At 43.6% G+C, this 26,714-nt stretch overlaps 1 protein-coding gene and 1 long non-coding RNA gene across 7 annotated transcripts in view; one reads left to right on the top strand and one right to left on the bottom strand.

Annotated features, from left to right (window-relative positions):
- The window catches only part of LOC118395229 (E3 ubiquitin-protein ligase mib1), a 95,291-nt gene that overhangs the window by 13,426 nt on the left and 55,151 nt on the right, over positions 1 to 26,714 (bottom strand). The window lies entirely within an intron of this gene.
- LOC127907641 (uncharacterized) lies at positions 1,456 to 4,749 on the top strand. Its single transcript, XR_008065253.1, has 2 exons — positions 1,456 to 2,106; positions 4,069 to 4,749. It is a non-coding gene; the product is annotated as an uncharacterized LOC127907641 (long non-coding RNA).

Genomic DNA, 26,714 nt, shown 5'->3' with positions numbered 1-26,714 from the left:
TCCAGCTGGATTTTTTGGGGGGAAATATGATAACATTCCTCAACATATCTATAGATTCGATTCCATATCTCAAAGTCCAATATGTCTATTGAAAGGCATCACTCCACTGAGGACCAACACACACTACAGAGAAAGGTGCCGAAACACATAGTAGTGCACCCCCCCAAAAAAACACACAAGTTAGATTTTTTTCAACAGTACATTCATTCTTACATGGAAACTACTAGAATGCTAAGGATGGGCATGGCTAGTGGCACAACCACAGCTTCTATATAGGCTAACCTTTGTGGAGTAGTGTACGAGTGCCTGACGGAATTTGAGAAACCCACGTCCTCAAGTCAAACCCAGTTGAAAGAAGAGAGAAAGTCTTTCCCTGGTGAAGCAGCACAAAAGCCCCCGTTGATTGAGAGGCAAACTGGTCATTACACCACAGTTAGCTGCTTTCAGTCAGCTCTCCTTATGGGACGGGGGACGGGGGGTCTATTGTTTCAACAGGGTTGTTTAAGAGGGTGCGTTGCGAGGCAGCAGCGAGTGGCTATGCTCCTGTTTGAAGGTCATTTGGAGGTTACATGCCTTATAGAGAGATGGCTGCTGCACGGGGAAACGACATGACGAGAAGGCAGGTAGTAGTGTGTCCAGACTGGAATAAGGCCTATTGACAATCTGCAGAGCACTTGGAAAAGAGAGCCAACTATGCAATGACGCCACACCAAAACAGAGAGGGGATAGAACATTGGACTGGAGAGAGCAACATTACAATGGAAAACTGGCCTATATGGGCAGACCCTATTTAAACGTGGGAGAGAGGCGGAGCGGTAGGAGGACAGAGACAGGCATGCGACAAACCCCACTGCTGAGCAGACTGGGTCTTCCATCAAACCTCCTCAGCTAGCCAACACACACATCCAAGTATCTCTCTATCCATCTCTCCATCCCCTCTTGCAGGGGCCCAGCCCAGCGTAAGCAGCCTGGGCTAGAAGTGACCAGCCCACAGACCAGTCAAGTGGCTCTCATCCCAACACACACTGCATGCAGTGAGGCAATATTGTAACCTCCCTAATACAGTCAACCAGGCCAATAGTCAAAGACTAAACCTGGCTATATATACTGACTTTGTTGGGGGACTTCTCACCTCGGCCCGCCCTAGCCGTGGAACGGCGTAGGTTGCATCTTTGAACTGCGACAAAAACAAAAAAAAACTGCCAAGTTCAAAAGGGTTTTGCCTTGCCAGGACTTTACAGCCGTGTCATGTACTAGAGAACCAGTAGTGGAAGGAAGAGGGAGCGCAGTAGTTGCTAGGTAGATATTAGGTCCTTATACACATGTAGTAGTGAAACAAAAAGAACGAGAGAGCAAGAAAGAAAGTAGAGAAGCAGGCACACGCTGGGAATAGAGTAGGCTTTGGGGCTCGGAGCTCTCTGGAGTACCGGTTAGCTGCAGGGTGGATTCTGCTAAACCCACACTCTCTCTCTCTTTCTTTCGAGTAATAAATAGCATCGGCATAGTAACCCTCCAAGCTGCAGCAGAAGTTCAGTATACATCTGTACAGAGCAGAGCTGGCTGCTGTATTACTGCAGTGCTGCAGAATACCCTGATCCCCAGTCTCTCTCTCTCCGCACAGCGCCTGTCTTAAGCACACCTGCATTGCTTGCAGCCATCTTAAAATGCTTAATGCATGAGAGTGTGGCTTAAACGTGTTGCCAACAAGCCGCAGCTCTACTGCTACCAATTCTCTAAACGGTCAAGACGTGTCACTGCGAAATAGTGCAGTTGTTCATAAGATAAGATTTAATGATCACGTGGAACACTTTCGAGAAATTTCCCTCAAAAATATTTAAACGACTGTATAAACTAATAAATATTTGACGCTGTATTCTTTCTTATTCTCTATTCTACAGCACTGTTGAGTTGAGAGAGAAGATAATGTTGTCATCCCAAGAACTCTCTACAGCGTGACATTGAGAGTCAACCTTCCTGAGTTTGCACTCTCCTTGACGACAAGAGTTTATGAGATCCACAGGCAACCACCCCATGCAAAAGCTTTTGTTCTCTGGTCCTTGCTATCTGGTATCCTTGGGATGTCCCTACCCCCATTGAAGATGAAAGGTAAAATGGTTAATGCTGCAATGTGTAACTTTTTGGGCGACCCGACCAAATTCACATACAAATGTGAGTTATAGATCTGTCATTCTCATCGAAAGCAGTGGTATCTGTTCTATGTGCACTACTTCTATGCTTCCCGTCAAATTTGTTTTTTGCATCTTTTACCTTCAGTTTTGTATACCTGCTTCAAATAACTTTTAAAAAATGTGAAAATATATTTCACAGCGGTTTAGACAGTACAACGATTCTCTACCTTATACATCGTTTTGTCAAACTTAAATTAGCAGATACCCATAGACTTCCAGTCATTGCCCTAAAGCTAGCTAGCATTGGCTTGCAAAACTACCCCTCTAACTTCCTTCATACTGGACACAGAGACATAAGAAAGGTAACCATGAGCTCGTCTGACTCTGTGGAAACAAATAAAGAGGCTATTTTGCAATGAGGCCATCTTGACTTTCTGTCTGTGAAAACTCGTGACAACCGGAAAATGGCGCAATTATTCCGAAATTGGAGCTCATTGTTGGAACACATTTTAGGTTGTGTCCCGCAAATTCGCATGTAAAAATGGAACAGAAAAAGCAAATGAACATAGTCTTCAAGAGTCAGTCAGACCTACAGATGTTTTCGTGGGAAGACTGATTTTCGTAATGTCTCATGGTCTCACAAACACCGCTGTAGCTCGGCCACCTTTCAACGCAGATGCGGAAGGCCGACAGAGACAGATGGGGGTGGATAGAGACGCAGCCAGAGCAACAACAAAAAAACATCACTAGCTTAAATTAACGGATTTTGATGTCCATTTTTGAAATTTTACTTAGAAGATTTAAGGATTAAAATTTAAGGATTAAGGTAAATTTAAAGTTACAGTAAGGATAAGGGTTAAGCTTAGAGTTTAGGGTAGGGACATCCCAAGGGTCCCTTAGCACTAACCTTAGTTCTCCCCCCTCAGGATTGGTTCGAAAAATCTCCTCAACAGACAACTTAACCAATGACTAACCACCTTGCCTCCCCAGTCCCAGGTCCCCCACCAAAGTGACTAAGGGCCTGGCAGCAGACTGGTGGCCTCTGGTGTTTGCTAGGTGGTACTGCAGCACTGTGCTGCACTGGTCAATTAGTGCTGGTTGGGGTGGAGAGAGACAGAAAGGAGAGTCTCTCCAGTAAAGAAGAAGCTTGACCATAGAGATGGATAGAAGTCGCACTTGCACACTGCATGGACAGTGCCACCGAGGACTTTTACATTAGCTATCATGGCAAAGATAGGTACTCTCTCTTTCCAGCTCTATGAGGTTGAATAGATTGACAGGCTCCCTGCCACGCTGGGTGAAATGGGCAGACATTAATATTAATGCACCTGCCATGCTGCCTGGCTGGCATTGCTGCAATGCAGTTAGCTATTTGCCGAAGAGGCAAGATTTTTAAAAATTTTTGAAGGGAGGATGGATGAAGAAATAACATACTAAATATCTCAAACTAAAAGCATAATTTTTGGGACAAATCACTCGCTCAACGCTAAACCTCATTTAGATCTATTACTAAATAATGTGAGCATTGAGCAAGTTAAGGAGACTAAACTGCTGGGTGTAACCGTAGATGGCAAGCTTTCAAGGTCAAAACAGACTCAAATGGTTGCTAAATGGGAAGAGGTCTGTCCACGATAGGGCTTTGGTCTGCCTTCTTCACATCAATGCACAGTATTAAATAGAGCTATGACTACAAGTAACTTATCCACCCCAGGTAACTCAAACCAGCATTAAATCCAGTTTCAAAAAACAGATAGTTTGACATTTTTGCAAATGTATATATTTTTTTTTAAATAGAACATTTACATAAGTATTCAGACCATTTACTCAGCACTTTGTTGAAGCACTTTTGGCAGCGATTACAGCCTCGAGTCTTCTTGGGTATGACGTTACAAGCTTGTCACACCTGTATTTGGGGTGTTTCTCCCATTCTTCTCTGCAGATCCTCTCAAGCTCCGTCAGGTTGGATGGGGAGCATCGCTGAACAGCTATTTTCAGGTCTCTCCAGAGATGTTTGAGCATGACTGGGCCACAAGGACATTCAGAGACCTGTCCTGAAGCCACTCCTGTGTTGTCTTGGCTGTGTGCTCAAGCTCGTTGTTGTCCTGTTGAAAGGTGAACATTCGCCAGTCTGAAGTCCTGAACGCTCTGGAGCAGGTTTTCATCAAGGATCTCTCTGTACTTTGCTCTGTTCATCATTCCCTCGATCCTGACTAGTCTCCCAGTCCCCGCTGTTAAAAAACATACCCACAGTTTGCTGCTGCCACCACCATGCTTCACCGTAGGGATGGTGCCAGGTTTCTTCCAGACGTGATGCTTGGCATAAATGCCAAAGAGTTCAGTCTGTTTCATCAGACCAGAAAATCTTGTTGAAAAAGTCAAGGGGTCTGAATACTTTCCGAATGCACTGTAGATCTTGTATTGTAATTTGCACTGTACCACGTATTAGACATATATACTCTTTGTATGTACTGATATGTAGGTCGTGTGTATTTCAGTCCCTTATTCATCATTTTCTATACTATGTATTATGTCATGTTTCCTGTAGACCCCAGGAAGAGTAGATGATGCTTGTGCAGTGGCTAATGTGGATCCTAATAAATACCAAATACTTGATGTTTTATCTTGGTGTTGTGCGAGTGTGTTTTCACTGTGAGAATGGGGGTATGTGGGAAAGAGGGGGAGATAGAGAGAGAGAGCACATTGGAGATGGGAGGCAGAGGCTGTGGACAAGAGGTCGACCAAATAATCGGAAAGGCCGATTAATTAGGGCCGATTTCAAGTTTTCATAATAATCGGAAATCGGTCATTTTGGAAGCCGATTTTTTTTTTTTTTACACCTTTATTTAACCTTTATTTAACTAGGCAAGTCAGTTAAAAACAACATTCTAATTTTCAATGAAGGCCTAGGAACAGTGGTTTAACTGCCTTGTTCAGGGGCAGAACGACAGATTTTTACCTTGTCAGCTCAGGGATTCAATCTTGCAACCTTACGGTTAACTAGTCCAACGCTCTAATCACCTGCCTCACGAGGAGCCCGCCTGTTACGCGAATGCAGTAAGAAGCCACGTTAAGTTGCTAGCTAGCATTAAACTTAATCAATCATAATCACTAGATATAACTACACATGGTTGATGATATTACTAGTTTATCTAGCGTGTCCTGCGTTGCATATAATCGATGCAGTGCGCATTCGCAAAAAAGGACTATCGTTGCTCCAATGTGTACCTAACCATAAACATCAATGCCTGGCTCATTGCGAACTAATTTGCCAGAATTCTACGTAATTATGACATAACATTGAAGGTTGTACAACGTAACAGGAATATTTAGACTGATGGACCATATTAATGACCTACGGCTCATATTTCTGTGTGTTATGTTATAATTAAGTCTATGATTTGATAGAGCAGTCTGACTGAGCGATGGTAGGCACCAGCAGGCTCATAAGCATTCATTCAAACAGCACTTTTGTGCGTTTTGCCAGCAGCTCTGCTGTTTATGAATTCAAGCCTATCAACTCCAGAGATTAGGCAGGTGTAACCGATGTGATGTGAAATGGCTAGCTAGTTAGCGGGGTGCGCGCTAATAGCGTTTCAAACGTCACTCGCTCTGAGACTTGGAGTGGTTGTTCCCCTTGCTCTGCATGGGGGTGGCTTCGAGGGTGGCTGTTGTCGTTGTGTTCCTGGTTCGAGCCCAGGTAGGAGCGAGGAGAGGGACGGAAGCTATACTGTTACACTGGCAATACTAAAGTGCCTATAAGAACATCCAATAGTAAAAGGTATATGAAATACAAATGGTATAGAGAGAAATAGTCCTATAATTCCTATAATAACTACAACCTAAAACCTCTTACCTGGGAATATTGAAGACTCATGTTAAAAGGAACCACCAGCTTTCATATGTTCTCATGTTCTGAGCAAGGAACTTAAACAATAGCTTTTTTACATGGCACATATTGCCCTTTTACTTTCTTCTCCAACACTTTGTTTTTGCATGATTTAAACCAAATTGAACAGGTTTCATTATTTATTTGAGGATAGATTGATGTTATTGATGTATTATATTAAGTTAAAATATATTATATATCATTATATAATATAGCATTATTACAAATACATTTTAAAAAATCGGCCGATTATTCGGTATCGGATTTTTGTGTGTGTCTTCCAATAATCGGTATCGGCGTTGAAAAATCATAATCGGTCGACCTCTACTGTGGACCTCTAGTAGTAGCAGGGCATATAGACTTGACCAGGGCGTTAACACCAAGGAGGCTTGGGGAGTGATTCCGGAGCACATGGAGGGAGGCAGGGGAGAGAGGCCAAGTGTTAAAGGATGATGGAGTCTCGAGCTGAAGAAATAAAAAGGCGAGCTCCTTTTGTTAGGATCTGTGTTAAAGCTTGGAGGCAGCGAGAGAGAGAGAGAGAGAGGCAGCGAGAGAGAGAGAGGCAGCGAGAGAGAGAGAGGCAGCGAGAGAGAGAGGCAGCGAGAGAGAGAGGCAGCGAGAGAGAGAGGCAGCGAGCGAGAGAGAGAGAGAGGCAGCGAGAGAGAGGCAGCGAGAGAGAGGCAGCGAGAGAGAGGCAGCGAGAGAGAGAGAGAGAGAGAGAGAGAGAGAGAGAGAGAGAGAGAGAGAGAGAGAGAGAGAGAGAGAGAGACATGGACCAATACACATGGGGAGAGATGGATAGAAAAAGAGACGGAGGAAGAGAGAGCAGAAGTGAAGGCGTTGATGGAACTGGGTCACGCTGCGGGAGATCTCAGAAGTCCCTCAGGAGCACTCTACCAGGGCCTGTTGTCTTGGGCTGCAATTTGTCATTGACTGGGAGCCTGTATAGCGAGGGTGTGTGTGTGCATGGGTGGGTGGAATGGTCGACAGGGCCATTCTGCTACCCTTGCCTAGCTGACAGCCATCTGTGTGGTGGTCAGTACCTGGTACCCACAATGCAACAGGTGAGAGGGAAAATAAGAAATATAGGATAGAGCTAAATAAGAACAGTGTGTTCCATAATGTTTCGCAAAAAAAATTAAAATCCAGAATTAATATATTTGGTGTTGTCAATATTTTAAATTAACAGATAATGCTCTGTTTTCATCATGCAGGTATTTCATTGCATAAATATGGCTAGATGGAAACCTGTCTACTGCCAACGCCTTAAGGAATTTCATGCCAAACAAATTGAAACAGACTGGCATTCAGGCTACCATCCTCTAGCCGGTGCCCTCTCTCTGGTGTGAGTCTGGGGAGTGACAGTCTTCAGTGAGAGCTCGGCTAGATGATGTAAATATATGATGATGTAGCCTAAATAAGTAAATCGAGCCCCACAGGATGGTCTTAGCTATTAAAATGGGTATGGATGCCCCCCTGAGATGGACTCCACCCTCTAGTCTCTCTCAATGTAGACTGAAAGGCTAAATAAACCAGTGCAGGCCAAAGCAGCACATCACAGAGGAACCAGGCTCCAGCTCAATAGAAAAGCCTTTGATTAGGCTGGCGTGGCTGGAATAATTCTCCCTGCAAAGTGACCTTCGCTGTCTACCTGTCGTAGGCCCTGCGTGTGTGTGCTTATGTTAACCACTATTTATTTGCATATAACGGGATGGGAAGAAAGTTAATTGACTTGTGCATTTCTATGTTTTGGTTTGAATTGCTAAGCAATATATTGAATTTTGTGGTGACTGAGGTGAAAAAATTTAAAATGTTAAAAAACAGTAGCATTTTTTAAAGCAACCGACCCAGGTGCGGTTTTGTCCATCTGTGAAGTAGGCAATGATCATGCTTCATTTTTTAAATTATCATTAAATCACTTTGCATTGTGGAACATTCTGATTCATAGCGATTTAAGAAAACAGAGGTAGACAGTGAGGGGGACCTGAATGGCACATTAATGTCCCATTGGTTCTATATGACCCAATTATTTTCCCTTAATGCTCCTCTGCCCCTTGCACTTCATTCCCTTCAGCACCTTAAAAAAGCGTCACTCATCTCTGCACCAGCCATAATTTACGCCCTGCCATAATATACTCTTCATCTACGTCCTGCCATAATACTCATCATCTACGTCCTGCCATAATACTCATAATCTACTTCCTGCCATAATACTCATCATCTACGTCCTGCCATAATACTCATAACACACGTCCTGCCATAATACTCATAATCTACGTCCTGCCATAACACACATCCTGCCATAATACTCACAACACACATACTGCCATAATTCTCTCAATACACACCCTGCCATAATACACCTCCTGCCATAATACACACCCTGCCATAATACACATCATGCCATAAAACTCAATCTACGTCCTGCCATAATACTCACAATACACTTTCTGCCACAATACACACCCTTCCATAATACTCACAATACACGTCTTGCCATAATACTCCTAATCTAGGTCCTGCCATAACACACGTCCTGCCATAATACTCATCATCTACGTCCTGCCATAATACTCATAATCTACTTCCTGCCATAATACTCATCATCTACGTCCTGCCATAATACTCATCATCTACGTCCTGCCATAATACTCATAACACACGTCCTGCCATAATACTCATAATCTACGTCCTGCCATAACACACATCCTGCCATAATACTCACAACACACATACTGCCATAATTCTCTCAATACACACCCTGCCATAATACACCTCCTGCCATAATACACACCCTGCCATAATACACATCATGCCATAAAACTCAATCTACGTCCTGCCATAATACTCACAATACACTTTCTGCCACAATACACACCCTTCCATAATACTCACAATACACGTCTTGCCATAATACTCCTAATCTAGGTCCTGCCATAACACACGTCCTGCCATAATACTCATAATCTACGTCCTGACATAATATACGTCCTGCCATAATACTCACAATACACATCCTGCCATAATACTCATAATCTACGTCCTGCCATAATATAAGTCCTGCCATAATACTCACAATACACACCCTGCCATAATACTCACAATACACACCCTGCCATAATACTCACAATACACACCCTGCCATAATACTCACAATACACGTCCTGCCACAATACACACCCTGCCATAATACTCACAATACACGTCCTGCCATAATACACCTCCTGCCATAATACACACAATACACGTCCTGCCATAATACTCATAATCTACGTCCTGCCATAATACACGTCCTGTCATAACTCATAATATACGTTCTGCCATAATACTCAATCTACGTCCTGCCAAAATACACGTCCTGCCATAATAGTCATAATCTACGTCCTGCCACAATTCACATCCTGCCATAATAGTCATAATCTACATCCTGCCACAATTCACATCCTGCCACAATTCACATCCTGCCACGATACACGTTCTGCCATGATTCACGTCCTGCCATGATTCACGTCCTGCCATAATTCACATCCTGCCATGATACTCATAATCTACGTCCGGCCACAATACACATCCTACCCCAACACACGTCCTGCCACAACACACGTATAATTAACGTCCTGACATAATATTCATAATTCACGTCCTCTAGCAGGGGAATGGATCCAGAAAAATTAAAAGAGGAAACACAAGTGTGTGTACGTAGATCAAATCACGTTTTATTTGTCAAATACACGTGTTTAGCAGATGTTATTGCGGGCGTAGCGAAATGCTGTAATATCTTTCTTTAATCCCCCCTTCTCCCCAATTTTGTGGTATCCAATTGTTAGTAGTTACAATCATGTCTCATCGCCCCATGGACCACCCGGTCCCCACCGGCTGCAACAGCGCCTGGGCTCGAACACAGAGTCTCTGGTGGCATAGCTAGCAGTGCAGTGCCCTTGACCGCTGCGCCACCCGGGAGTCTAACAGTAATATCTAACAATTTCACAACAATACACACAAATCTAAAGAAAAGGAATTAAGAATATATAAATATTTGGACTAGCAATGACAACACAACAACGTTCCAAGTCATATGGACTAATGGACAAAATAGCTGGTAAACTATTACAGAACATACTTTCGGTACTCCGACCCTGCCAATTTCATTCACTACAACCCTTACCCTCATGATTGATTTCCTGACCATTTTTTCACCACAACTCCCATGACTCGGACCATCAAAAATGGCACAAACAACACACAGTATAACAAAAAATATTCTTGCCCCTGGGGATTTTTCATGCTGTTTCACACTGAGGTTAAGAAGCCATGCTTAGAGGGATTGACTAGGGGGTTTGCAGAGCAAAACAGTGGTGGAGAATTAAGCTGCTCGAAGCGAGGGCCTTCGATCGACGGCCAGCCTCCTGCCTGTCAAAATATGGTCGACCGTCTGAGAGGCACCAAGGATCTACAGCATGCTCGTAAATCTAGCACTCTAAATCACTGGCTGCCTCGGCCCCCGGCCACACACACACGTTTACACTCCAACGGATGGCTGAGTTCACTCTGTAGTAGATGAGCTGCAAGGGTACCCAGCCACACTAGAATATAATAAACCAACACCTTTAAACCAAACCACCTTTTATTTCACCTTTATTTAACCAGGTAGGCTAGTTGAGAACAAGTTCTCATTTGCAACTGCGACCTGGCCAAGATAAAGCATAGCAGTGTGAACAGACAACAGAGTTACACATGGAGTAAACAATTAACAAGTCAATAACACAGTAGAAAAAAAGGAGAGTCTATATACATTATGTGCAAAAGGCATGAGGAGGTAGGGGAATAATTACAATATTGCAGATTAACACTGGAGTGATAAATGATCAGATGATCATGTACAGGTGGAGATATTGGTGTGCAAAAGAGCAGAAAAGTAAATAAATAAAAACTGTGGGGATGAGGTAGGTGAAAATGGGTGGGCTATTTACCAATAGATTATGTACAGCTGCAGCGATCGGTTAGCTGCTCAGATAGCTGATGTTTGAAGTTGGTGAGGGAGATAAAAGTATTTTTAGATCTTTTAAAAATCTTTTAAAAAGATTTTTGCAATTCGTTCCAGTCTCAGGCAGCAGAGTACTGGAACGAAAGGCGGCGGAATGAGGTGTTGGCTTTAGGGATGATCAGTGAGATACACCTGCTGGAGCGCGTGCTACGGATGAGTGTTGCCATCGTGACCAGTGAACTGAGATAAGGCGGAGCTTTACCTAGCATGGCCTTGTAGATGACCTGGAGCCAGTGGGTCTGGCGACGAATATGTAGCGAGGGCCAGCCGACTAGAGCATACAAGTCGCAGTGGTGGGTAGTATAAGGTGCTTTAGTGACAAAACGGATGGCACTGTGATAAACTGCATCCAGTTTGCTGAGTAGAGTGTTGGAAGCGATTTTGTAGATAACATCGCCGAAGTCGAGGATCGGTAGGATAGTCAGTTTTACTAGGGTAAGCTTGGCAGCGTGAGTGAAGGAGGCTTTGTTGCGGAATAGAAAGCCGACTCTTGATTTGATTTTCGATTGGAGATGTTTGATATGGGTCTGGAAGGAGAGTTTGCAGTCTAGCCAGACACCTAGGTACTTATAGGTGTCCACATATTCAAGATCGGAACCATCCAGTGTGGTGATGCTAGTCGGGCATGCGGGTGCAGGCAGCGATCGGTTGAAAAGCATGCATTTGGTTTTACTAGCGTTTAAGAGCAGTTGGAGGCCACGGAAGGAGTGTTGTATGGCATTGAAGCTCGTTTGGAGGTTAGATAGCACAGTGTCCAATGACGGGCCGAAAGTATATAGAATGGTGTCGTCTGCGTAGAGGTGGATCAGGGAATCACCAACATCATTGATATATACAGAGAAAAGAGTCGGCCCGAGAATTGAACCCTGTGGCACCCCCATAGAGACTGCCAGAGGACCGGACAGCATGCCCTCCGATTTGACACACTGAACTCTGTCTGCAAAGTAATTGGTGAACCAGGCAAGGCAGTCATCCGAAAAACCGAGGCTACTGAGTCTGCCGATAAGAATCTGGTGATTGACAGAGTCGAAAGCCTTGGCAAGGTCGATGAAGACGGCTGCACAGTACTGTCTTTTATCGATGGCGGTTATGATGTCGTTTAGTACCTTGAGTGTGGCTGAGGTGCACCCGTGACCGGCTCGGAAACCAGATTGCACAGCGGAGAAGGTACGGTGGGATTCGAGATGGTCAGTGACCTGTTTGTTGACTTGGCTTTCGAAGACCTTAGATAGGCAGGGCAGAATGGATATAGGTCTGTAACAGTTTGGGTCCAGGGTGTCTCCCCCTTTGAAGAGGGGGATGACTGCAGCAGCTTTCCAATCCTTGGGGATCTCAGGCGATATGAAAGAGAGGTTGAACAGGCTGGTAATAGGGGTTGCGACAATGGCGGCGGATAGTTTCAGAAATAGAGGGTCCAGATTGTCAAGCCCAGCTGATTTATACGGGTGCAGGTTTTGCAGCTCTTTCAGAACATCTGTTATCTGGATTTGGGTGAAGGAGGAACAACCCTTTACCAGATTCTGTACATACAGTGCCTTGCGAAAGTATTCGGCCCCCTTGAACTTTGCGACCTTTTGCCACATTTCAGGCTTCAAACATAAAGATATAAAACTGTATTTTTTTGTGAAGAATCAACAACAAGTGGGACACAATCATGAAGTGGAACGACATTTATTGGATATTTCAAACTTTTTTAACAAATCAAAAACTGAAAAATTGGGCGTGCAAAATTATTCAGCCCCTTTACTTTCAGTGCAGCAAACTCTCTCCAGAAGTTCAGTGAGGATCTCTGAATGATCCAATGTTGACCTAAATGACTAATGATGATAAATACAATCCACCTGTGTGTAATCAAGTCTCCGTATAAATGCACCTGCACTGTGATAGTCTCAGAGGTCCGTTAAAAGCGCAGAGAGCATCATGAAGAACAAGGAACACACCAGGCAGCTCCGAGTTACTGTTGTGAAGAAGTTTAAAGCCTGATTTGGATACAAAAAGATTTCCCAAGCTTTAAACATCCCAAGGAGCACTGTGCAAGTGATAATATTGAAATGGAAGGAGTATCAGACCACTGCAAATCTACCAAGACCTGGCCGTCCCTCTAAACTTTCAGCTCATACAAGGAGAAGACTGATCAGAGATGCAGCCAAGAGGCCCATGATCACTCTGGATGAACTGCAGAGATCTACAGCTGAGGTGGGAGACTCTGTCCATAGGACAACAATCAGTTGTATATTGCACAAATCTGGCCTTTATGGAAGAGTGGCAAGAAGAAAGCCATTTCTTAAAGATATCCATAAAAAGTGTCGTTTAAAGTTTGCCACAAGCCACCTGGGAGACACACCAAACATGTGGAAGAAGGTGCTCTGGTCAGATGAAACCAAAATTGAACTTTTTGGCAACAATGCAAAACGTTATGTTTGGCGTAAAAGCAACACAGCTCATCACCCTGAACACACAATCCCCACTGTCAAACATGGTGGTGGCAGCATCATGGTTTGGGCCTTCTTTTCTTCAGCAGGGACAGGGAAGATGGTTAAAATTGATGGGAAGATGGATGGAGCCAAATACAGGACCATTCTGGAAGAAAACCTGATGGAGTCTGCAAAAGACCTGAGACTGGGACAGAGATTTGTCTTCCAACAAGACAATGATCCAAAACATAAAGCAACATCTACAATGGAATGGTTCAAAAATAAACATATCCAGGTGTTAGAATGGCCAAGTCTAAGTCCAGACCTGAATCCAATCGAGAATCTGTGGAAAGAACTGAAAACTGCTGTTCACAAATGCTCTCCATCCAACCTCACTGAGCTCGAGCTGTTTTGCAAGGAGGAATGGGAAAACATTTCAGTCTCTCTATGTGCAAAACTGATAGAGACATACCCCAAGCGACTTACAGCTGTAATCGCAGCAAAAGGTTGCGCAACAAAGTATTAACTTAAGGGGGCTGAATAATTTTGCACGCCCAATTTTTCAGTTTTTGATTCGTTAAAAAAGTTTGAAATATCCAATAAATGTCGTTCCACTTCATGATTGTGTCCCACTTGTTGTTGATTCTTCACAAAAAAATACAGTTTTATATCTTTATGTTTGATGCCTGAAATGTGGCAAAAGGTCGCAAAGTTCAAGGGGGCCGAATACTTTCGCAAGGCACTATAAGTAAAGTGCATTAATTGTAGAACATCCAAACAGAGATTAAGAGGCTGCTGCAGTGTTGCGGGGATGGATGGGAGTCCTGTGGTGAATTCTAACTTCTCACCCTCTTCCCAACTACAAATTACTTCGGGGATTGAAGATACACGGGCAGAAAGGAGTCCATATAGCTAATTCAAATGTATCCATTGTTTGCAGAGGACAAATTGCGAGTAAAGCGCTTTGTATCCAATACCCCCCGAAGCACTGAAACAACAGGGCCATATGCCCCAGTGCAATACAGAGGATATGTATTATGTGGCTCACGAGGGAACTGGGCTGTTTAAATGTACATTGTTGTACAGATAAGAACGAGCCCATAAAAACATGAATAAAATCCAACTGTAGTCCACCAGATCCGTGGGGGTGCAAAGACAAAGAGTACCATACAGTTCTCAAGTTCTTGCTTTTCGTGTCCAAGCTACAGGCTAAATAATGGACTTGATAACTTCTGTATGGTTTTCCTTATTCAATGGTGTGCTGGGGTGTCAATTATTTTTTGCCCCAGGTTGCTGCAGGGTAGCCTAGTGTTTAGAGCGTTGGACTAGTAACCGAAAGGTTGCAAGTTCATATCCCCAAGCTGACAAGGTACAAATCTGTCGTTCTGCCCCTGAACAGGTTCCTAGGCCATCATTGAAAATAAGAATTTGTTCTTAACTGACTTGCCCAGTTAAATAAAGGTAAAAATAAATTTGGTCTTCAACTGAAAACGGATTACACATTTTGCCTTTAAATTGTTTAACTTGGGTCAAATGTTTCAGGTAGCCTTCCACACGCTTCCCACAATATGTTGGGTGAATTTTGTCCCATTCCACCTGACAGAGCTGGTGTAACTGAGTCAGGTTTGTAGGCCTCCTTGCTCGCACACGCGTCTTTGGTTCTGCCCACAAATTGTCTATAGAATTGAGGTCAGGGCTTTGTGATGGCCACTCCAATACCTTGACTTTGTTGTGCTTAAGCCATTTTGCCACAACTTTGGAAATATACTTGAGGTCATTGTCCATTTGGAAGACCCATTTTACGACCAAGCTTTAACTTCCTGACTAATGTCTTGAGATGTTGCTTCAATATATCCACATAATTTTCCTGCCCCATGATGTCATCAATATTGTGAAGTGGACCAGTCACTCCTGTAGCAAAGCACCCCCACAACATGATGCTGCCACCCCCGATTATAAGTGAAATAATCTGACTTTAAACAATTGTTGGAACAATTACTTGTGTCATGCACAAAGTAGATGTCCTAACCGACGTGCCAAATTTATAGTGTTAACAAGAAGTTTGGGAGTGGTTGAAGAACGAGTTAATGACTCCAACCTAAGTGTATGTAAACTTCCGACTTCAACTGTGTGTGTGTGTGTGTGTATATATGTATGTATATACATATACATATATACACATATACATATACACATATATACACATATATATACACATATACATATATATATACACATATACACACACACACACACACACATATATATATATATATATATATATATATATATATACACACACACACCAGTCAAAAGAAAAGTTTGTACACCTACTCATTCAAGGATTATTATTATTTTTTTTATATAAAAAATATATATTTTCTACATTGTAGAATAATAGTGAAGACATCAAAACTATGAAATAACACATATGGAATCATGTAGTAACCAAAAAAAGTGTTAAACAAATCCAAAAATATGTTATATTTGAGATTCTTCAAAGTAGCCACCATTTGCCTTGATGACAGCTTAGCACACTCTTGGCATTATCTCAACCAGCTTCATGAGGTAGTCACCTGGAATGCATTTGAATTAACTGGTGTGCCTTGTTAAAAGTTCATTTGTGAAATGTCTTTCCTTAACACATTTGAGCCAATCACAAGTGTTGTGACAAGGTAGGGGTGAAATACAGAAGATGGTCTTTTACCAAATAGGACTAAGTCCATATCATACCAAGAAAAGCTCAAATAAGCAAAGAGAAACAACAGTCCATCATTACTGTAAGACATGAAGGACAGTCAATATGGAAAATAAAACCCCTTGAATGAGTAGGTGTCCAAAATTTTGACTGGTACTGTGTAATGTAATGTATATAATGAGATGGGCTTTCTTTGAGGGGGGGAAGCAGCGTCTTACTTGCGCGCAATGCATCACATAGACTTTTCACTTCATTCTCCTGTCACACTGCATTTATATGAGCGGTCCAACTTAACCAGGTAACTCACTGTGAATTATTCAGCAGATGTCAGATTATGAACATCGTAGAACCAGATCTTTCCGAGATCAGAGTGTGTACCATGCATGCAGTAACATGGTGGCTAAGAACACACTATATTTGAATGTGTACCATGCAGTAGCAGGCTGCAGTATTGTAGTCCTTGGGGGTGACTCATCCATCAAGATATAATATGTTCTGCATTAATCTAACATGGACTACTAAACCGGTGTGGTTCATTGAGTTCATGTGCACAACATGATGTAGGCTAGATCCCATTATGAAGGTTTGCACACTCAGAATTCGGGTTTCATTACATCTACAGTAATCATGCATAAAACACAAATGATAACATAGTCAACAGTGTCCAAAAGGTGTCCTCCACAACACAACACGCCGAAACACTATCATTGACTATAAAGAACTATCAAGTTGTGCCCGAATAGAAATTACGGCCGCCGTTCCAATACATCAAATGAATATAAACGTTCGTTTTTAAAAATGGAGTGAGAAAATATTCATAGACCCCTGTCAGCCGTGTAGTAAGGAGTATATCACCTTCATATCCTATATTTATCACCTGCATTGCTGAAGCACTTAAAGGGAAACACAAATAAATCCTGCTCTTTCTAGGTTTGCTCTTTCTAGAAGCGCAGGGCACAGTATACACACAGTACCACTGCTTCATATACAGTACGGAGTTTTTTATTGATCAAAATGGGACTGGGCTGTGGGCAGGGTGGTGGGCGTGGCAATGGGTGCAGTCAGCCCGTCGACGCAGCTGAATTTTAGAACAATTTTTATTTTATTTTTTGTTTAACCTTATTTTACCGGCTAAGTTAACTAAGAACACATTCTCATTTATACAATCAGCTCCTTTGTTTTGTTGACGTTGAGTGAGAGGTTATTTTCCTGGTACCACACTCCCAGGGCCCTCACCTCCTCCCTGTAGGCTGTCTCATCATTGTTGCTAATCAGGCCTACTACTGTTGGGTCGTCAGCAAACTTGATGATTGAGTTGGAGGCGTGCTTGGCCACGCAGTCATAAGTGAACAGGGAGTACAAGTATTCCCAGTCACCTTGTCATGGTTTAACGCGGTGGTTTGCACTTTCAGTTTTGTGCGAATGCTGCCATCTATCCACGGTTTCTGGATAGGTTTTGATAGTCACAGTGGGTATAACATCTCTAAAACACTTCCTGATAAACTCAGACACCGTATCAGTGTATTCGTCAAAGTATTTCTCGGTGGGAACCCAGAACATATCCCTGTCAGCGTGATCAAAACAATCTTGAAGTGTGGATTCCAAATTGGTCAGACCAGCATTGAACAGTCCTTAGCACGAGTACTTCCTGTTTGAGTTTCTGCCAATAGGAAGGGAGGAGCAAAATGTAGTTGTGATCAGATTTTCCGAAGGGAGGGCGGGGGAAGGCCTTGTAGGCATCCCGGAAGTTGGAGTAGCAGTGGTTGAGTGTTTTAGCAGAGAGAGTACTACAGTCAATGTGTTGATAGAACTTGGGTAGCGTTTTCCTCAAATTTGTTTTGTTAGAATCCCGAGCTACAATAAATGCACCCTCAGGATATGTGGCTTCCAGTTTGCATGAAGTCCAGTGAACTTCTTTGAGGGCCGTTGTGGTATCGGCTTCAGGGGGAATATACACGGCTGTGACTATAACCAAAGAATTATATTGGGAGGTTAATCATGAAACATACACCCCCACCCTTCTTCCCGTATGCGCAATGAACTTAGAACCCAGCTGGCTGTATGGACAAAGGCAGTATATCCCGAGAGAGTTATGTTTCCCTGAAACAGAGTATGTTACAAGGAAATCCTCGCCCTGAGATCAACTTTATTATCTAGAAAACTGAACATTAGCGAGTAATATACTCGGAAATGGTAGGTGGTGTGCTCGCCTCCTGAGTCGGACTAGAAGTCCACTCGGAATACATCTTCTCCGCTGGCTGTGTTTTGGATCAGCCTCTGGAATCAGTTCAATTGCCCTGGGGGGTACAAACAAAGGATCCGATCAAGGAAAGTCAAATTCTTGGTCGTAACGCTGGCGAGTTACCGCAACTCTGATAACCAAAAGTTCTCACCGGCTGTATGTAATCAAACCTAAAAAATGTATGGGCTAATGACGTAAGAAATAAAAAAAATAAAAAATGGAAAGTTGTCAAGGGGCACGATCTATCGGCACCATTTTCCTTATGATAAATGCCATGGGATCTTTTGTGACCAGAGAGTAAGGACAACAGTTTAACCTCTTGCTCCTACCTGGCACGCAGGCGTCCCATCTAGAGATCTGGAAATGCAAATGCGCTACGCTAAATGCTAATAGTATTAGTTAAAACTCAAGCGTTCATTAAAATACACATGCAGGGTATTGAATTAAAGCTACACTCGTTGTGAATCCAGGCAACAAGTCAGATTTTTAAAATGCTTTTCGGCGAAAGCACGAGAAGCTATTATCTGATAGCATGTAACACCCCAAAAGACCCGCAGGGGACGTAAACAAAATAATTAGCATAGTCGTCGCTACACAAACCGCACAAATAAAATATAAAACATTCATTACCTTTGACCATCTTCTTTGTTGGCACTCCTAGATGTCCCATAATCACAATTGGGTCTTTTTTTTGATTAAATCGGTCCATATATAGCCTAGATATCGATCTATGAAGACTGTGTGATAAACGAAAAAAAAAAAAATAGCGTTTCATAACGTAACATCATTTTTTTAAATTAAAAAAGTTGACGATAAACTTTCACAAAACACTTCGAAATACTTTTGTAATGCAACTTTAGGTATTAGTACATGTTAATAAGCGATAAAATTCATCAGGAGGCGATGTAAATTCTATAGGTGTCCGTCTAGAAAAAATGTCCGGATATTTCTCAACCAAAACATCAGGTCGGAGACCGGAGGGAATCGGTTCCCTTGATTCGGTTTGACCAAGAATCAAAGCCGAATCAAATGACAAGACTCTAGACATCGTGTGGAAGCTGTAGGCACTGCAAGCTCGGCCTCGTTTAATTCGGTTCTTCTTGAACAATTCCTGGAAGTGGTGCATGGATATTTATTTCCATTTTCAGTGATCAGATTTTCCTGCACTTTTCGATGAAACGCACGTTCTGTTATAGTCACAGCAGTGATTTAACCAGTTTTATAAACGTCTGAGTGTTTTCTATCCACACATACTAATCATATGCATATACTATATTCCTGGCATGAGCAGCAGGGCGCTGAAATGTTGAGCGATTTTTAACAGAATGTTCGAAAAAGTAGGGGGTAGGAGTAAGAGGTTAATGTCCTGAAAGACAGCACTTTATATAGGACAATTTCCCCAATCAATGCCCTGGGGTAATGGGATATTTTTTAATGGCCAGGGGAAAGAGTGCCTCCTACTGACCCTCCAACACCACTTCCAGCAGCATCTGGTCTACCATTCAGGTACCATCCAGGACCAACACTGCTTCGGTTCAGAGACAAATCAGCAGTGGAATGCAGGGTGGTATGCTGCTGGCAGTGTACAGACATTCTTGCATTTTTAAGCATATTTCCTGCAATTATTCAAAATTCTTCATGGAACAGAGCATTTCTGGTCGTTTTAAAGCGAATTTCCTACGATTCTACATATTTTGCCATGGAGCTGAGAGAAAATGTTGTACTTTTAAAGCAAATTTCCTGCAATTCTATGAATTTTGCCATGGTAATGGTGTGTTTGCTTAAACGTAACAAAATCAATACAGCTAAATTAATGTAATTTTCAAATCTCCCTGACAGTCTAGCTTTTATTTAGGTGATTATTAGTTGTCAGATTATATTATTTAAAAATACACTGAGTTTACCAAACAATAGGAACACCTAATATTGAGTTGCACACCTAGGGCTATTACGGTGCTTGGACTACCGCCACATCGGAGGTGTGACTTCGTCAACCATTTTGAAAAGAAGGTCGACGACATCCGATCCTCGTTTGCTAAGTCAAACGACACCGCTGGTTCTGCTCACACTGCCCTACCCGGTGCTCTGACCTCTTTCTCCCCTCTCTCTCCAGATGAAATCTCGCGTCTTGTGACGGCCGGCCGCCCAACAACCTGCCCGCTCGACCCTATCCCCTCCTCTCTTCTCCAGACTATTTCCGGAGACCTTCTCCCTTACCTCACCTCGCTCATCAACTCATCCCTGACCGCTGGCTACGTCCCTTCCGTCTTCAAGAGAGCGAGAGTTGCACCCCTTCTGAAAAAACCTACACTCGATCCCTCCGATGTCAACAACTACAGACCAGTATCCCTTCTTTCTTTTCTCTCCAAAACTCTTGAACGTGCCGTCCTTGGCCAGCTCTCCCGCTAGCTCTCTCAGAATGACCTTCTTGATCCAAATCAGTCAGGTTTCGAGACTGCTCTTCTCTGTATCACGGAGGCGCTCCGCACCGCTAAAGCTAACTTTCTCTCCTCTGCTCTCATCCTTCTAGACCTATCGGCTGCCTTCGATACTGTGAACCATCAGATCCTCCTCTCCACCCTCTCCGAGTTGGGCATCTCCGGCGCGGCCCACGCTTGGATTGCGTCCTACCTGACAGGTCGCTCCTACCAGGTGGCGTGGCGAGAATCTGTCTCCTCACCACGCGCTCTCACCACTGGTGTCCCCCAGGGCTCTGTTCTAGGCCCTCTCCTATTCTCGCTATACACCAAGTCACTCGGCTCTGTCATAACCTCACATGGTCTCTCCTATCATTGCTATGCAGACGACACACAATTAATCTTCTCCTTTCCTCCTTCTGATGACCAGGTGGTGAATCGCATCTCTGCATGTCTGGCAGACATATCAGTGTGGATGACGGATCACCACCTCAAGCTGAACCTCGGCAAGACGGAGCTGCTCTTCCTCCCGGGAAGGACTGCCCGTTCCATGATCTCGCCATCACGGTTGACAACTCCATTGTGTCCTCCTCCCAGAGCGCTAAGAACCTTGGCGTGATCCTGGACAACACCCTGTCGTTCTCAACTAACATCAAGGCGGTGGCCCGTTCCTGTAGGTTCATGCTCTACAACATCCGCAGAGTACGACCCTGCCTCACACAGGAAGCGGCGCAGGTCCTAATCCAGGCACTTGTCATCTCCCGTCTGGATTACTGCAACTCGCTGTTGGCTGGGCTCCCTGCCTGTGCCATTAAACCCCTACAACTCATCCAGAACGCCGCAGCCCGTCTGGTGTTCAACCTTCCCAAGTTCTCTCACGTCACCCCGCTCCTCCGCTCTCTCCACTGGCTTCCAGTTGAAGCTCGCATCCGCTACAAGACCATGGTGCTTGCCTACGGAGCTGTGAGGGGAACGGCACCTCAGTACCTCCAGGCTCTGATCAGGCCCTACACCCAAACAAGGGCACTGCGTTCATCCACCTCTGGCCTGCTCGCCTCCCTACCACTGAGGAAGTACAGTTCCCGCTCAGCCCAGTCAAAACTGTTCGCTGCTCTGGCTCCCCAATGGTGGAACACACTCCCTCACGACGCCAGGACAGCGGAGTCAATCACCACCTTCCGGAGACACCTGAAACCCCACCTCTTTAAGGAATACCTAGGATAGGATAAAGTAATCCTTCTCACCCCCCTTAAAAGATTTAGATGCACTATTGTAAAGTGGCTGTTCCACTGGATGTCATAAGGTGAATGCACCAATTTGTAAGTCGCTCTGGATAAGAGCGTCTGCTAAATGACTTAAATGTAATGTAATGTAATGTAATGGAGGTCACGAGTCATGAAGGCAGTCAAATTCCACGTGGCTGTTTAGTCATGGTATATAGGCTTCTCCAAGCCTGACGCTGCTGATGGTCATTAGTAGCCTACCAAATTTACTAACTGCCTTGTACTCTGCACGCTTATTTTCCCTCTAATCACTCTTATGCAAATGTCATCGAAAATCAAAATCTGGCACTTAATGAGAGCCCATGAGCTCATGTTGTGCAACATGTCATATCCTTTGGAGAAAATATTTACATTTTATTCAGCTTTGTTCAATTGTATTCTTCATACTATAAAATAAAGCCATGTAATTCTAATCTAATATTGTCTGCTAAATTACCTCGTGTAGCCCACAGCAATATCAGGAGCTAACGGAAGGACAACCCAGAGTATGCTATTCTGTTCTTCCGAAATAGACATTTTCTTCATATCATCTTTCTTTAGACCTGTAAAATAAATAATGGATTCATTGCGAAGGTGTAGGGTATATTACATTCCTTTAGACTTTAAAAAAATGTATATGTTCCAAAAGGTCTGCGTTTGTTTATGTTAATTAACAGTCAATTACTGTGAGATTACAGGAAGTTATTTGCTTGACATTCACCGGCTGACAATATTTTGTGACTGCCACAACCCTAGGTTGCACCTGCCCTCAGAACAGTCTACAACAACTTGTTGAAAACATTCCACAGGGATGCTGGCCCATGATGGCTCTAATGCTTCCCACAGTTGTGTAAAAGTTGGCTGGATGTCCTTTGGGTGGTGGACCATTCTTGATACACACGAGAAACTGTTGAGTGTGACAGACTCAGCAGTGGATTTAGCAAGTGACGTCAAAAAGAAATCATAGCTTTCACCTGGTCAGTCTATGTCATGGAAAGAGCAGGTGTTCTTAATGTTTTGTATACTCAGTAGGTCCATTATCCTTTCTACATAATTTAGATCTGGCTTCAGTCATTTAAGTTTAGATTGAAAGTACCCCCCCCATGGGCATTAATATGGAATTGCCCCCCCCCCCCTGTAATAACAGCCTCCACTCTTCTGGGAAGGCCTTCCACTAGATGACGGAACATTGCTGAAGGGACTAGCATCCATTCAGCCACAAGAGCATTCGTGAGGTCAGGCAGTCCGCGTTAAAATTCATCCCAAAGGGTGTTTGAGGTCAGGGCTCTGTGCAGGCCAGTCAAATTCTTCCACACCAATTGACAAACCATTTCTGTATGGGCTCCCGAGAGGCTCTGCGGTCTAAGGCACTGCATCTCAGTGCTAGAGGTGCCATACAGACCCTAGTCGAGCCTGGCCTGTATCACACCCGGCCGTGATCGGGAGTCCCATCGGGCGGCGCACAATTGGCCCAGCGTCATCCGGGTAAGGGGAGGGTTTGGCTGAGTTAGGCAGTCATTGTAAAATAATAATTTGTTCTTAACCGACTTGCCTAGTTAAAATGGACCTCGCTTTGTGCACAGGGGTATTGTCATGCTGAAACAGGAAAGGGCCTTCCCCCAACTCTTGCCACAAAGTTGGAAACACAGAATTATCTAGAATGCAATTGTATGCTGTAGTGTTATGATTTCCCTTCACTGGAACTAAGTGGCCTAGACGAAATCATAAAAAACAGCCCCAGAACATTATTTCTCCTCCACCAAACTTTACAGTTGGCACTATGTATTCGGGCAAGTAGCGTTCTCCTGGCATCCGCCAATCCCAGATTTGTCCGTCGGTCTGCCAGATGGTGAAGCGTGATTCATCACTCCAGAAAACACGTTTCCAATGTTCCAGTGTCCAATGGCTGTGAGCTCTACAACACTCCAGCCAACGCTTGGCATTGTGCATGGTGATCGTAGGCTTATGTGCGCTTGCTCGGCCATGGAAACCCTTTTCATTAAGCTCTGACGAGCAGTTATTGTGCTGACGTTGCTTCCAATGGCAGTTTGGAACTCTGTAGTGAGTGTTGCAACAGAGGACAAATTATTTTTACACTCGGCGGTCCCATTCTGTGAGCTTATGTAGCCTACCACTTCGCGGCTGAGCTGTTGTTGCTCCAAACGTTTCCACTTCACACTAATAGCACTTACAGTTGACCCGGGCAGCTCTAGCGGGGCAGAAATTTGACAAACTGAATTGTTGGAAAGGTGCCACATTGAAAGTCACTGAGCTCTTCAGTAAGGCCATTCTACTGCCAATGTTTGTCTATACACATGTCAGCAACGGATATGGCTTTAATATACGAATGCACAAATTTGAACGGGTGGATTCGGAAAGTATTCAGACCCCTCGAACTTTTCCACAATTTGTTACGTTACAACCTTATACTAAAAAGTATTAAATTGTTTTCATCCCTTAGCAATCGATACACAATACCTCATTATGACAAAGCAAAAACAGGTAAAAATGCCAAGAGTGTTCAAAGCTGTCTAAGGCAAAGGGTGGCGATTTGAAGAATCTCAAATATAAAATCTATTTGGTTTGTTTGACTTTTTTGGTTACGACATGATTCCATGTGTTATTTCATAGTTTTGATGTCTTCACTATTATTCTACAATGTAGAAAATTGCAAAAATAAAGAAAAACGTTGGAATGAGTAGGTGTTCTAAAACTTTTGACCGGTAGTGTAAAATATCACTGTTTGGATTTAAATGGCAGAAAAATCCCAGCAGTAGGTAGGTAGTCTACAATACAAAGGCTTTTTCCTGTTACATTTGAGTGAGTGTGTACATGCACTTGTGTATGTTGGTGGACTGAGTGGACACTGGCTGGGTTGGGGATGTTGGAATTAAAGTCCCTCTCTGCGTGTCACTTGGGTTACAACAGGTTGGAAGGCGGTGTCATTTAGGTGTATGGTAAAACTGGCTCTTGGCAGGGCTCTACGCTTGACTTATTTTTTTTTTTTTTTACACGTAACATGCGGTCACCTAAGATAAAAGGTAGAAATAAAACTGACTTTTTCTAGGTGCACTGTGTGCTACTAAATCAAAATTCAAGGTCACACAGCAAAATATTCAGGCTCATATAAGAGTCAAATGGTCCTATTAGGTTCTAGACACACACAGCGAAAATGTGGTCTACGAGTGCAGCTCATCTCGTCTGCCTTCCAAAGGTTACCTGGAGTAACGCATCTCGGTGAGATCACATATCTTTTAATGAATTACAGAGCCTTCATCGCCATTCTCCAGCCACCCAATCTGGAATTAGGCCAGATCAACTGGGGAAAGGACCGATCACACACGCACTGCAGGTCAACAACAAAAAACGTATCGTAATACAAATACAAAAACAGGCCTCAATGTAACTGGGTGTCCCCTCTTGGTTTTATCCTGCAAAGAGGAAAACTCTCCTATGTTCAATGTGGCTCAGGAGAATTGTTACTGTGTGTGCGAGTGAACATACGGCAACGGGGTGGTAGTACTGCATTATCCTCGTCAAACACCTTCCCAGTCAGCTCCCTTTACTGACACTGTGCAAACACCGGTCTTGGTCTTCTCCCATAATACCATATGAATATGAAAAACCATCAGTTCAAAATGCCAATGGCACACATACACAATCCATGTCTCAATTGTCTCAAGGCTTAAAAATCCTTCTTAACCTGTCTGTGTGTGTGTGTAGCTTCACTGCAGTGTGGCTTGATGGAACAATGGCAAGAGGATCAGAGGCTGAGGTTGGCTGCAGCCACAGGCTACCCCCCCACCCCCACCGACCCCCTGGTAAGGTTAGCCATTCATAAATCACTTTTATTCCGTCTGGTGCTCAAGAGCCTTACCCTCCCGCAGCGGTCTTCGGCACTGCATCTCAGTGCAAGAGGCATCACTACAGTCCCTGGTTCGATTCCAGGCTGTATCACATCCGGCCGTGATTGGGAGTCCCATAGGGCGCCGCACAATTGGCTCGGCTTCGTTTGGGTTTGGCCAGGGTAGGCCGTCATTGTAAATATGAATTTGTTCTTAACTGACTTGCCTAGTTAAATTATGTAAAATAAAACATTCTGGGGAAAAAAATGGTTGGGGGAGGAGGGAGAGATAAAGTAAAAAATATATATATATTTATTAAATGTAACCTTATTTAACTAGGCAAGTCAGTTAAGAACAAATTCTTATTTACAATGACTGCCTACATCGGCAAAAGCTGGACAACGCTGGGCCAATTGTGCGCTGCCCTATGGGTCTCCCAATTACCGTCTGGTTGTGATACAGCCAGGATTCGAACCAGGGTGTCTGTAGTGACGCCACAAGCACTGAGATGCAGTATCTTAGACCGCTGCGCCACTCGGGAGCCACAAGAAGGGAGGAAGGGAAGAAGATTCTTGCCGATGGAAGGAAGAGTGAGAAGGATTTACCTCAAAAGTATGGTAACAGATCTGTGTGTGCGGTCTTGCCAACTTCTATGGTCATCATTGTCATCGATGATCACAGGAGTTGGCAAAATAGCACAAAGAGATCTGGGACCAGGCTACAAACTAGACTCAATCGAAAAAAAATAGGTTATAATCCCGCAATGGTGTTGGTGTG

The sequence above is a fragment of the Oncorhynchus keta genome, chromosome 15 (genome assembly GCF_023373465.1).
Source record: "Oncorhynchus keta strain PuntledgeMale-10-30-2019 chromosome 15, Oket_V2, whole genome shotgun sequence".
Taxonomy (NCBI): Eukaryota; Metazoa; Chordata; class Actinopteri; order Salmoniformes; family Salmonidae; genus Oncorhynchus; species Oncorhynchus keta.
The sequence above is the reverse complement of the archived record's forward strand: the minus strand, read 5'-3'. Positions and strand labels throughout refer to the sequence as shown.